Raw genomic sequence first — 12,742 nt, forward strand, 5'->3', positions numbered from 1 at the left:
ACGGCCTACCACGGAATATTGTTCCCACATCTGGTGCGGTGCCCCCACAACCTGTCTCAGGCTTCTTGATTCCGTTCAGAAGAGGGCAGTTAGGTTAATTAATGTTTCATCTCTAACAGAGTCTCTCCACTCGCTGTCTCATAGACGTACTGTTTCTGCTGCATGCCTCTTCTACAGATACTTCCATGGGCACTGTTCTTCTGAATTGGCTTCTATAATTCCCGCTCTCTCTTTCAAAACAGTCCGAACACGTGCTGCCACCAGCCAACATCCATTTACTGTCCAACTCCAAACTCACAGAACCAACTTTTCATCTTCCTCGTTTATTCATTCAACTGCCGTTTTCTGGAACAACCTTCCTTCGTACGTATTTCCTGAGAATTAGTCTACAGAAATTCAAGTCCAATGTCAACAAATATCTTCTTTCGTCTTCTCAACCTCCAACCCAAGCACGGTTCTAAGTACTATAGGTTCTAATACCTTTCGTGTTTGGGGTTTTCATAAAAAAAAAAAAAAAAAATTACAATAAAATAAATCGGAATGTTTGGTATTCACGAGGGAAAAAATTGGCCCATTTAGAAGATAGCCGATTATAATGAGCCTTTTTCAACCATGCTCTTTATTCCACATTCAACCATCTGCAATAGGTTGCAAATGCCTTTAACCAAAATTTCCTTAAAACCATACTCTAATTTCTTAGTAGCTTCTTTACACACAAATTTAAGACGAATTTCATCTGTATATCCAACCTATTTTACATGTACTGAATAATTAAAGTATTGAAGACGAAGGCAGCAAGAATTAACGTTGGGCATATTCAGATTTTTTTTACTTGGAGACCTGCAAATTAAATTCAGAATTCGTACTTATTCTCGTTGGATTAGTATTAGTATTAGGAATGGCCGCATGGTGCAAGAAAGCCTATGGCTTATGCTGCACAAGCCAAAAAAAAAAAAAAAAGAAATCTGAACAAAACAATGATAAAAACAAAAAAAAAATAATAAATAATAATAATTAATAAAAAAAAAGAAATTAAACCAATCACCCTATGCGCTTCCCTTACCCGAAAAAAAAAATTATTATTTTTTAGGGTTGCGCGTAATTAAATACATTAACCCGTATTTGTGTCTGTAAATTGCGTATGTTCTATGGTCGATCTGCTGGACGAAAAAACCCCAGTTACTGGGGAAAAAAACCTTGCCATTTACGCCTGAGACTGACTGACTCAGCCACGGAGTGAAAAAAGCCCATTAAAGTTATTCGCGTCATCGACGGGATTCGAAGCCAAGCCTTTTCCACCCGGTGTGGGGAGGACGGTGACAATACCACTGTGCTACACGCGCAGACTCTCTTACCCGAAAGTACTATCCAGATGACCTTTGATTTTCCTCAAACTGTCGGCCTCTACCACCCATGAAGGCAACTTATTCCAGTAATTTATAACTCGCTGGCTAAAATAAAACTTCCTGCAGTCCAATCTAAACATTTCCCCCCGTAACTTGAATTTATGTCCCCTAGTTCTAGCATCATTTATAATCTTGAAAATTTTGTCCTCATTCATTTTACTGATGCCTCTCAGAGCCTTAAACACCTCAATCAAATCTCCTCTAAGGTGTCTAGTTTCCAAACTCTGCAACCCACATATTCGAAGTCTTTCTCCATAAGGACGCCCTTTTGCCGACCTCACCAGGCGAGTTACCCGTCTTTCCACCCTTTCAAGAAGCTCGATGTCTTTCTTTAGGTGCGGTCTCCATACTTGAACACAGTATTCCAAGTGTGGTCTAACATAAGCCTTATATAATGGGATTATCACGTCCCTATCTCTACTTACAAAAGTTCGATAGATCATCGATAGGACAACATGGGCCTTCCTTGCAACCTGTTTACAATGCTCAGAGAATTTCATGTCTGACCGTATCGTAACACCCAAGTCCCTTTCCTCCAGTACTGGGTTTAGTTGAACTCCACCAAGTGAATAAGTTATTTTGGGATTACTGTTTCCCAGGTGTAATACCTTACACTTTGTTGGATTAAAGCATAGCTGCCATTTTTCTGACCATTCCTGAAGTCTATCTAGGTCTCTCTGAAGAAGCTCAGCTTGACAGTGATCATTAACTACTCTACCAATTTTAACGTCATCTGCAAATTTAGACATTACGCCCTCTATCCCTTCATCGATGTCGTTTATGAAAATTAAAAACAACAGTGGTCCTAATACTGATCCTTGGGGAACCCCACTTCTTACATCAACCCAATCTGAGGAATAGCCATTTATCACAACCCTCTGCCTCCTGCCCTGAAGCCATCCTTTATCCATCTAAGGATTTTCCCAGTGATTCCAACCTGTTCCAGCTTATAAAGCAACCGCTCATGTGGGACTGAGTCAAAAGCTTTCCTGAAATCTAAATAAATAATGTCGAAATTATTCCCTAAATCCAGCTCGTGAGTGACCCTTTCGAAATAGCGAACCAGATTTGTTAAACATGATTTTCCCTTTACAAACCCATGCTGAGTATCCTTGAGAATTTCAATTCGATCCAAATGATCCTGAATTCCACCCTTGATCATTGCCTCTATGTTTTTCCCTACTACTGAAGTCAGACTGACAGGTCGATAATTTCCAACTTCACTTTTAGAGCCACCCTTATGTATGGGAGATACATTTGCACTTTTCCAATCCAAGGGAATCTCCCCAGAGTCTAATGATGCTCGCATAATTAGCCTCAATGGTTCAATGCACTCGCTTGCCGCCTCTCTTAAGATTATAGGGTATATTCCATCAACTCCAGGAGCCTTAATGGTCTGTAGGCTCGAAAGTTTTTTCATTAAATAATCTTGCGAAATTTCAATATCATTAATTACATATTTTTCAACTTTGCTCCCACAATTTCCCATTGCCACAAAAGGTTTTTCATTTGTAAATATCGATGCAAAATAACTGTTGAGTTCATCTGCAACGGCAGCTGGTGTATTTATTACTATCCCCTTTCCCTTACGTAAAGGTCCGATCTGGTTTGTCCTGCTCTTCTTGGCATTTATATATGTGAAGAATTCTTTATCCCCCCTCTTTGCTCTGTTTGCTAGTGATTTCTCATAAACTGCCTTTGCCTGTCGAACCTTTTCTGTGGCTCTATTACACATCACCTTGTAGCTTTTATAGGCTTCAGTACTTTTTATTGAGTCGGTCTACCACGGAACTGTGGTGGTCGATTTTTATTTTCCGCGGTATAATTCATATTAAGGGCATTCGATTTTTTAATTGTGATTTAGACTTTCTATTTTAATGCAGTAGGAGGGATGGCACTTTGAGCAGATTTTAATTACGGCCGTCGCCGCTAGGTATTGGCCTGGTCCGGCAGTTTGAACAGATTTTGTCTACCATGATCCTGTGCATGAATGACGGCATAGGCGATCACGCCCTCTCCAAGGACCCCAATTTTTTCACCGCAAGAGGCGCCATCAACCTCCCACGATCCTTTTTGCTAGCCGAACTTCGATATTGTCCCCCATAATGCTTTGCGCATGGCCGATCTACGTTTTTATTTAAAAATTTGCTGCTAGATGGTGCCACCAATTTTTATTTCATTAAAACAATTGAGTTAGTTTCGAACTTAGGTCTGTGAAAATATCTGATAAGATACAAATGCCTTAATCACTAGAGCAGCAAGGTCTTATAAGATTGCAAAATTATTATTAGAATACAATTTTGAACATAAAAATTTAATTAATAGTATTTAGTAACAAATAAATTATTAATAAATAAAATAATGAGTGTTATTTATTTTGAATACAATTTTAAATTAATTAGTGTTATTATTTGAACTGAATTAATGCGTTTTTTTTTTTTTTTTCATTAATCTTGCCAATTACACAACCAATGATAACTTTTCACGGAGAAATTATAACGTTAAATGAAACAAATTTCACACTGTGATTAAACTTAAAAATATATATTTTTTTAAATTATAATATACCCGCAACTTAATAATATTATGCGAAATTATAAAGTTTGAAATTAATTTCAATGAGACGAAATTTAAATTCTAAGCAAAGTTAAAAACTAAAAGGAAATTTCCAACTGTGGTTAAAGTTTGAAATTCAGATGTGAAAATTAAAAGTTGAACATTGTAAGTTCCAAGCTATAATTGTAACGTTTTATTATTCTGGTTAAATTTCGAAATCTTCATTAACGACAGTTTTAACGAATGAGTCATTTGAATTCTAAAGAGACAATATCAACGTGCGCATGACTTTTCTAATAAAGTTCGCAATTCAGATAGCATACCATTATTAGGACAGTTTATTTATTTATTTTTTCATTTTCCAAATGAATTATTCAAGTACTGTATAGCTCTAGAAATTGTTCATCACTTGTTTGCAATATAGAAAAATTTTCGAACTCCACAAAAAATTATACGTGAAATTAGACGGTGATGTTAAGTTTAAGTAATTAATTTAGCCATTAAATTTAACTTATTTACATAGTTTTAACATAATACGCACACAAAGAGGAAATTCAAAAGCAAAACACAAGGAATTTAAATTATACTTTTATCATAACACAAGGCTACTCACCTAGTTTTAGCACAGAACACACAATGTTCATATTTTGTCTTTCTGCTAAGTAAAATTTTACCCACACATAGCTGAAAAGAGAATGGATTGTATTTGATTATTGGGGATATTTGCAGTAATTTGCAATAATTGAGGATCTTCCCCTCTCTAGAAATCTAACAGTACATAATCAACCTAACCAACTGACCACGTACTCCAGCAGAACCGGTCAATCAAATATAGACGTAACACTCACAACTGGGTCACGGTCCCAGACTGGACCATGAGTGACCATTGGGTCATATTCTTCCACCTAATATGACGATTTACCAATCTTCTACCAAAATTAATTAATTACATCAAAAGTTTTGATGAGACCATCCAGCTGGTCTTCCCAGAACCGAACCTCTCAAAACTTGAATGTCTAAAGCCGACTCAACTCATTGAGCCCATACAGAACTCTCTGACAAAAACAACCACCCGCTCAACTAGTAAGAAAAAACCACACAATAAACCGTACTCTTGGTGGAAAAGTGAACTTGCCAATCTTAAAAGACAAACGCATCAGCCAGAAATCACTATCAAACCCACCGAGATTGGCCTACTGAGGATGTGGCCCAATTATACAATGACTACATCCAGAAAAATAAAACCTATATAACAGCTATTGCTACGAGGAAGAGAGAAACCTAGACTACCTTTTTCAAAGAATCTGGTAATGAAAACCCCTGGGGACTTCTGTACAAAATCATTAAATGTGGCATACGGAATAAGTAACGGCCATAACGATCACCGCAACCACCAGCTTTATGGCAAAGAGCCTCCATAAGGATCTAGGAGCAATAGGCCTCTCAGAGAACTTTTACATGGAACATACATGGAGCCGCGATCCTATACGCCTCTAGAATAATAAGAGTTCCTCGACAAACAGTAGAAAATCCTATAATAGTTTGTTGAGAGTTCCTCGATAAACTATAAAAAATCCTATAAAAAGGAAAAAAAAAATGTTTTTTTGTTTATAATAATAATCCGCCATATTTCTGCATAAACGGACGGCAACAAACAATATTCAGTTGTTGTTGGGTTTTAGGAGCATCGGCAACTAAGACCATGTTACTCTGTATATATTGTCTGTAAATTGCGTGTGTTCTGAGGACGATTTTTCGTTTGCTGAACGAAAAACCCGAGTTTCCGGGATAAAAAAACCATGCTACCCTCGCCTGAGGCCGACTAACTCAGCCACGTTTTGAAAAAGACCCATAAAAATTCCTTCTGTCATTGACGGGATTCGAGTTCAGGTCTTTTCCACCCGGTGTGGAGACGACGGCGATTCTACCAACTGTGCTACAGACATGGTCGCAATATTCACTGCAATACAATATGTTTGCATAGCCTCTGTGACATGGACCAATGGAAATTTGTCGATGGCTCGGCAAATATTTAATGAAAATCAGATCAGTTAGAGCGACTTGTTACATGCGGACGGACGGAACAGACGGACATGGTAAAGATAATCGACAATTTACTCTAACGCTGTTAAAAATACATAATGGAGTAAAACGTTTCGTGGTATTTTCTTACCACTTCTTCAGTGACAGCTGGCTTTGCAATATTACCGTCACAAAAGGTCAGTTTGGTAACAAGAAAGTGTTGCTGTGATCGAAGTGATCTTTTGTGACAATGATATTTCAAATCCAACTGTCACTGAAGAAGTGGTAAGAAAATACCACAAAACGTTTGACTCCATGATGTATTTTTCCAATTCGGAAATAAAAATAATAATACCAACGTAGGGTTTTGAATGCTTTTTATCTTTTTGAAACATCACAGTTTACCTATGCATCATTCCGCTAAAGGAATACTCGTCATTTGTTTTTAATAAATTTTATTTAAGTTCGGTTGCATTTTAATTGGATTCCTGTCTACTTCCGAAATAAATCCTGCAGTCTGATCATTCTGGAGACAATGTATTTGGATGGTAAACATTAAATTTAATAATAAGTATGAGTTCACTCCTTTCATGATAAATACCTAAGTCTAACAATATCACAAAATGGTTAGTATTATCCGTTTTGCTCGTTAGATGGTAGCACGCTACAGTTTATGCAGCTGAAATATAGTTCAACAAAAATTAATTCCAAGATGAAAATTAAGCAATTGCAGCAAATCGAAATCATTAAATTAGAAGTAAAATAAAGATAATTAGTTAAAATAAAAAATAAGAAATTAAAAATAAAATTAAAATAGAAAAGTTTAAATTCAGAAAACACAATTAATTAAATAAAGAAATAAAATTAAAAAATATATTTTATTTAAAAACTTTAAGTAAAATTAAAATTAAAAATTTATTAGTACTAGATTTTAACTTCATAAAAATAAATTAATTAAAAGAGTTAAATTAATAAAATAATTAATGTAATATTATTAAAATAAATAAAATAATAACATTGAAATTAAATTAATAAATAAAAATCTGATATGATTTCGAAAATACCGTAAATAGGAAGCTATAATAGCTACGAATAATTAACACAGGTTCATTGCTGGTTTCCCTATTCTGAACCACAGCAGCATTATCTGCTCATCTGTTACCCTCGGCTGATTGCCACAATTCCAGAAGCCCAAGCAAATCGCTTCTTCCTCATTTGTTGGCTCAACAAAGGCTTTCTCTTGGGCCGATAGGCATGCAGAACACATTCCGAAAGCCGTATTTGAAGAGTTCGTGCACTTGTTTCAACGCCAGAGGCCATCTCAAAGTCCAGGTTTTAGATTAGGAGCATTAGCATGGCGATTACGAAGGCATAGCCGTTTCAAACATCGATCTTGGGAAGGCATAGTCACTCTCTTACGGCCTGATCAAGGTCTTCTCTACACGTCACCGGTTTCACGCTTTAATTTCAGCACCCGAGATTCTGTTGACTGGTGGCAGCCTATTTTATCAGCGATAGCACGCGTAGACAGTTGCACGCACAACTTTCTACGCTCAAAAGTTGCACGCGCAACTTTTGCCCATCTCTGCTCCCACCTTTGTCAAAAATAGATGGTTCTGTTGTCACTTCAGCCAAGGATAAAGCTGACCCGCTAGCATCCCATTTTTATCCCAACTCATGTATTAATGATATTGGTAAAACACCTCCCACCATTCCAAAACGCTCCATTCAATGCCTCCTCTGGTTTTCCGTCAAAAGGATGTCATCGATGCTAAGAAAGCTCCAGGTCCTGATGGTATTTCTCCACTTGTTCTCAAAACTTGTGCTCCTGAACTTACTCCTGTTTTTTGCCGCCTTTTTTGACTTTCTTATTCCAAAGGTGTTTTTCCTTCTTCTTGGAAATTTGCTCATATCCAGCCAGTTCCTAAAAAGGGTGACAAATCCCTCTCATCCAATTATCGTCCCACTGCAATTACTTCTACTCTTTCTAAAGTAATGGAGAAATCAATTAAGTGCCAACTCTTAAACTACCTAGAAATCTTCTGTCTGGTCAAAGATCGCTAGTATGGATTCCGGCAGTGTCGATCCACTGGTGATATTCTGGCTTATGTTACCCATTTATGGACTAATTCAATGGAAAGGTTCGGTGAAACACAAGTAGTTGCTCTTGACATCTCAAAGGCTTTTGATCGTGTTTGGCATAAAGGTCTTCTAAACAAGCTTCCATCTTATGGTTTGTCAACTGTTTTTTGTAATTGGTTATCCAGTTTTCTCTCTGATCGCTCACTGGGGGTGTGGCGCCCACACCACATGGAGGAATGCCGCCCCTCTATGTTACCAGGCAGTACTAGGTGGTAGATGACTCATCAACCGGCGCAATACCGCCACTTTGCTTATTGGTGGCTTGAAGTGGTGGAACCCGTGTTTAGTCTCTAAAGCTAAGTTACGGTCAACCCTTCCCTGTCTCTTCCATCGTGCAGTATGGAAGTATATACAGTATTATAAAACTCAGTCTTGTCTTATATCTCGCAAAAATGATTCTTCTGCTGCTACGCTTATCTTTGGTGACACTCCGATTTCTAGGCAAAATGATATATCTCTTTTGGGGATTACCCTGACTTCTAATCTCTCTTGGCACAAGCACCTTACAAATATTGCTTCTTCTGCATCTAAAAAACTTGGTTTTCTCTTTCGCTCTTGGCGTTACTTTTCTTCCAAACAGCTGCTCACTCTGTACAAATCGCAAATCCGCCTTGCCATGGAATATTGTTCCCACATCTGGGGTGGTGCCCCCAAAACCTCTCTCAGTCTTCTTGATTCCATTCAGAAGAGGGCAGTTAGATTAATTAATGATTCATCTCTGACAGAGTCTCTCCACTCGCTGTCTCATAGACGTACTGTTTCTGCTGCATGCCTCTTCTACAGATACTTCCATGAGCACTGTTCTTCTGAATTGTCTTCTATAATTCCTGCTCTCTCTTTCAAAACAGTCCGAACACGTGCCGCCACCAGCCAACATCCATTTACTGTCCAACTTCAAGCTCACAGAACCAACTTTTCATCTTCCTCCTTTATTCATTCAACTGCCGTTTTCTGGAACAACCTTTCTTCGTACGTATTTCCTGAAAATTACAATCTACAGAAGTTCAAGTCCAATGTCAACAAATATCTTCTTTCGTCTTCTCAACATCCAACCCAAGTACGGTACTAAGTACTATAGGTTCTAATACCTTTCGTGTTTGGGGTTTTCATTAAAAAAAAAAAAAAAAACCCCTTCCTGGGACAGAGCAACAGCTGCACTTTTTTTCTTGGTGTCAACTGAACATATGGAGCCATGCTTACACCTCCCCAAAACAAGATACTAGTGAGCGTGTATACCTTTCCAACCGTATTTATAGAAACGACTGAGGCTATACCTTGCAATTAATGTCTGATGCATTAGAAGCGTTATCTGACACAATAACTTTGTTTTGCGACAAACAAATTGAATGTAATCAAACAATATCTTATACGTTTCGCTAAAATTGTTACTTTTTTTAAGGTGATGCAGTTTTTTTGTCCGCCACTGTATGTTTTGAGAGAAGAGATACATTTAAACAAAGATGGTGCAAGGGTTTTTGCCAGTATTATTGATGATACCTTAAGGGTTCAAGGAAAGGGTAATACAAATACTCGTTTCTCTGATAATATTGGTCAAAGTGACGCTTGCACATACCTCAAGAGTTCTTGTTTGTTACCGCAACAGATCATATTAGCAAGATTTTCTGAGGGAAACATGATTCCAACTTGGAATCATGAATAATGAGGTTGAATAATGAAGTTGCCAGACTACTTGAGCAGAATAAGACGGCATGGAAAAGTTACACCGCAATAAAAAGCACTGAAGCATATAACAGCTAAAAATTGATCTGTAATAAGGCCACTGAAAAGATTAGGCTGGCAAAGGCAGATTATGAGAAATCGCTGGCAAAGAGAGCGAAGAGTGGAGTTAACGAATTCTTCATATATAAATGAAAATAAGAGAAGGACAAATCATACCAGACCTTATGTAATGGACGTGGGATAGTATTAGATACCCCTTGATCATGCTGAAAATAAACTCAACAGTTACTTTGCATCGATATTTACAGAAGAAAAACAATTTATGTCAATGACGTATTATGGCAGTGAGTTGAAAAATATGCAGTTAATGATATTTAAATTTCACATGATTATTTAATGAAGAAACTTTCGCGTCTACAGGCGAGTAAGGCTCCTCGGGTTGATGGCATGTATCCTATAATTTTAAGGGAGGCGAAAATTGAGTGCATTGAACTATTAAGGCTAATTATGCGAGCATCACTGGATTCAGGAGAGATTCTGTTGGGTTGAAAAAGTGCCAATGCATCGCCAATATATAAAGCCGGTGCTAAGAGTGTAGTGGGAAATTACCCATCGGTCAGTCTAACGTCAGTAGTAGGGAAAATCATGGAGGCAATGATCAAGGGTGGAATTCAGGATCATTTAGATAGAAATGGAATTCTGAAGGATACTCAGCATGGTTTTATAAATGAAAAATTATGTTTAACAAATCTGGTCAGCTATTTTGACAGGGTCACTCATGGGTGGGATTTAGGGAATAATTTCGACATTGTTTATTTATATTTAAGCAAAACATTTGACTCAATTACACATGAGCGGTTACTTTGTAAGCTGGAACAGGTTGGTATCACCGGGAAAATCCTTAGTGATGGATAACTGGATGGCTTCAAGGCAGGAGGCAGTGGGTTGTGATAAATGGTTTTTCCTCAAATTGGGTTGATGTAAGAAGCGGGGTTCTCCAAGGAAGAGTATTAGGACCACTATTGTTTTTTATATTCTTAGATGACATCGATGAAAGGATAGAAGGAATGATGTCTTAATATGCAGATGATGTAAAGATCGGTAGAGTAGTTAATGATCACCACCAAGCAGAGCATCTTCAGAGTGACCTAGATACACTTCAGGAGTGGTCAGAAAAGTGGCAGTTATGCTTTAATTCTGCAACAGCAAACTCAAAATAACTTATGCACTTGTTGGAATTGAACTAAAGTCAGTAGTGGAAGAGAGGGAATTAGGAGTTACAATACGGTCAGAGAAGTTTTTCGAGCATTGCAGACAGGTTGCAAGGAAGGCCCATGGCGTCCCATCAATGATTTTTCGAACATTTGATTGTAGAGATAAAGACGCCATAATCCTACAATATAAGGCTATTGTTAGACCACATTTTGAATATTGTGTTCAAGTGTGGAAACCGCACCTAAAAAAAAAAAAAAAAAAACATCGAGCTTCTTGAAACGGTCCAAAAACGACTAACTTGCCTGGTGAGATCGGCAAAAATGGCGTCCATATTAGGAAAGACTTCGAATATGTGGGTTGCACAGCTTAGAAACTAGGCACCTTTGATGGGATTTGATTGAGGTGTTCAGCGAGTTAAAAATTACTGGAATAAGTTACCTACATGGGTAGTTGAGGCAAACAGTTTGGAGAAATTCAAAGGTCAAATAGCTAGTTACCTACGGGAGGAGGGTAATGGATAGGTTGTCTATATAAGCCTTAGGCCTCCTTACTCCTTGTTTCCATTACTAATACTCTAATACTAATAAATAACAGCATGTAATCTTATATGCAGCGGGAGCCACAGATATGTGGAGGAGAAAGATATGGATTTTGACACTATTTCTTTTATCTAAGAATTTATTTGTTTTCCGTGTCTAGCACAAAAGTTTACAACTTAAAATAAAATTTACGGACTTTTCGTAGTTTAAGAGGAGGAAGCTATAATTATAATTAGAGTTTTCAGCTGAAAATAAACCATTACTTTAATGGGAAACAAAGTTTTCTCCAAATTCGGATCGTTACGTATCCAGCTAATTCTGCAGTGCAAGTTAATAATGGAAGGTGATTCTCCAGCGCACTGATCTTTAATTACGAAATTACGTGTCAGCACCAGGTAAAATTTCTTTTATGTTGATGAATACTTAAACATCGTTGCCACTTCCAACTAATAATTCATAAATGCCGAAAATACCCGATGTAAATCAGCAGAATTACTAATAAAATATTTTGGAATGAACCGCTGAAATTTAGAAAAAACCAATGAATATTCTGTAAATTCACCTAGTTGGGAACTTGTACGTTGGGAACTCATCCTTTGCAGCAATTAGCATAAATAAATAAAGAGCAAAGGGACCAATCTGTCAAATTCGTTGTAGAGCCATATTAATCCTGACACATTAAGCAGTAATATAGCATAGATACCTCTGGTAATGCTATAAAGTTCTCGGATTGCATAGACTAAAAAGGGAATCAGAAACGATGTGTTTAATAAGGAATGAGCGACACCAAAACATTTCTATCACAGCAATTGACATTTTGCAACCAGAGTATTTTTTTCGAAGGAACTCATAAAGTTTGATTTCTCTTTCTTTTGGAAATAATTCACAAATACCGAACTGAAAAATCTAATACGAGAGAATTACAAGCCTTAGTTTATTGATAAAAAAACATATCTTAGGATTCTGAAATCTATCAATTTAAAACTAGACGACCTCGATAGCCAGGGAATGTACCATCTCGCCATCCACTTGGAAAACTGTGGTCGAATCCTGAATAGAACGATGAGCCTTCCACAGTATGGAAATGGTCCGTTTCGAATCCCATGTTTTTCACACTGCGGCAGTTGTCGGTCTCCGGGGAAGAGGGCATGGTTGTTCTCCCGACCATAGAAAAAAAAAGAA

The sequence above is a fragment of the Mastigoproctus giganteus genome, chromosome 3 (assembly GCF_048544385.1).
Source record: "Mastigoproctus giganteus isolate SK-2022 chromosome 3, ASM4854438v1, whole genome shotgun sequence".
NCBI classification, from domain to species: domain Eukaryota; kingdom Metazoa; phylum Arthropoda; class Arachnida; order Uropygi; family Thelyphonidae; genus Mastigoproctus; species Mastigoproctus giganteus.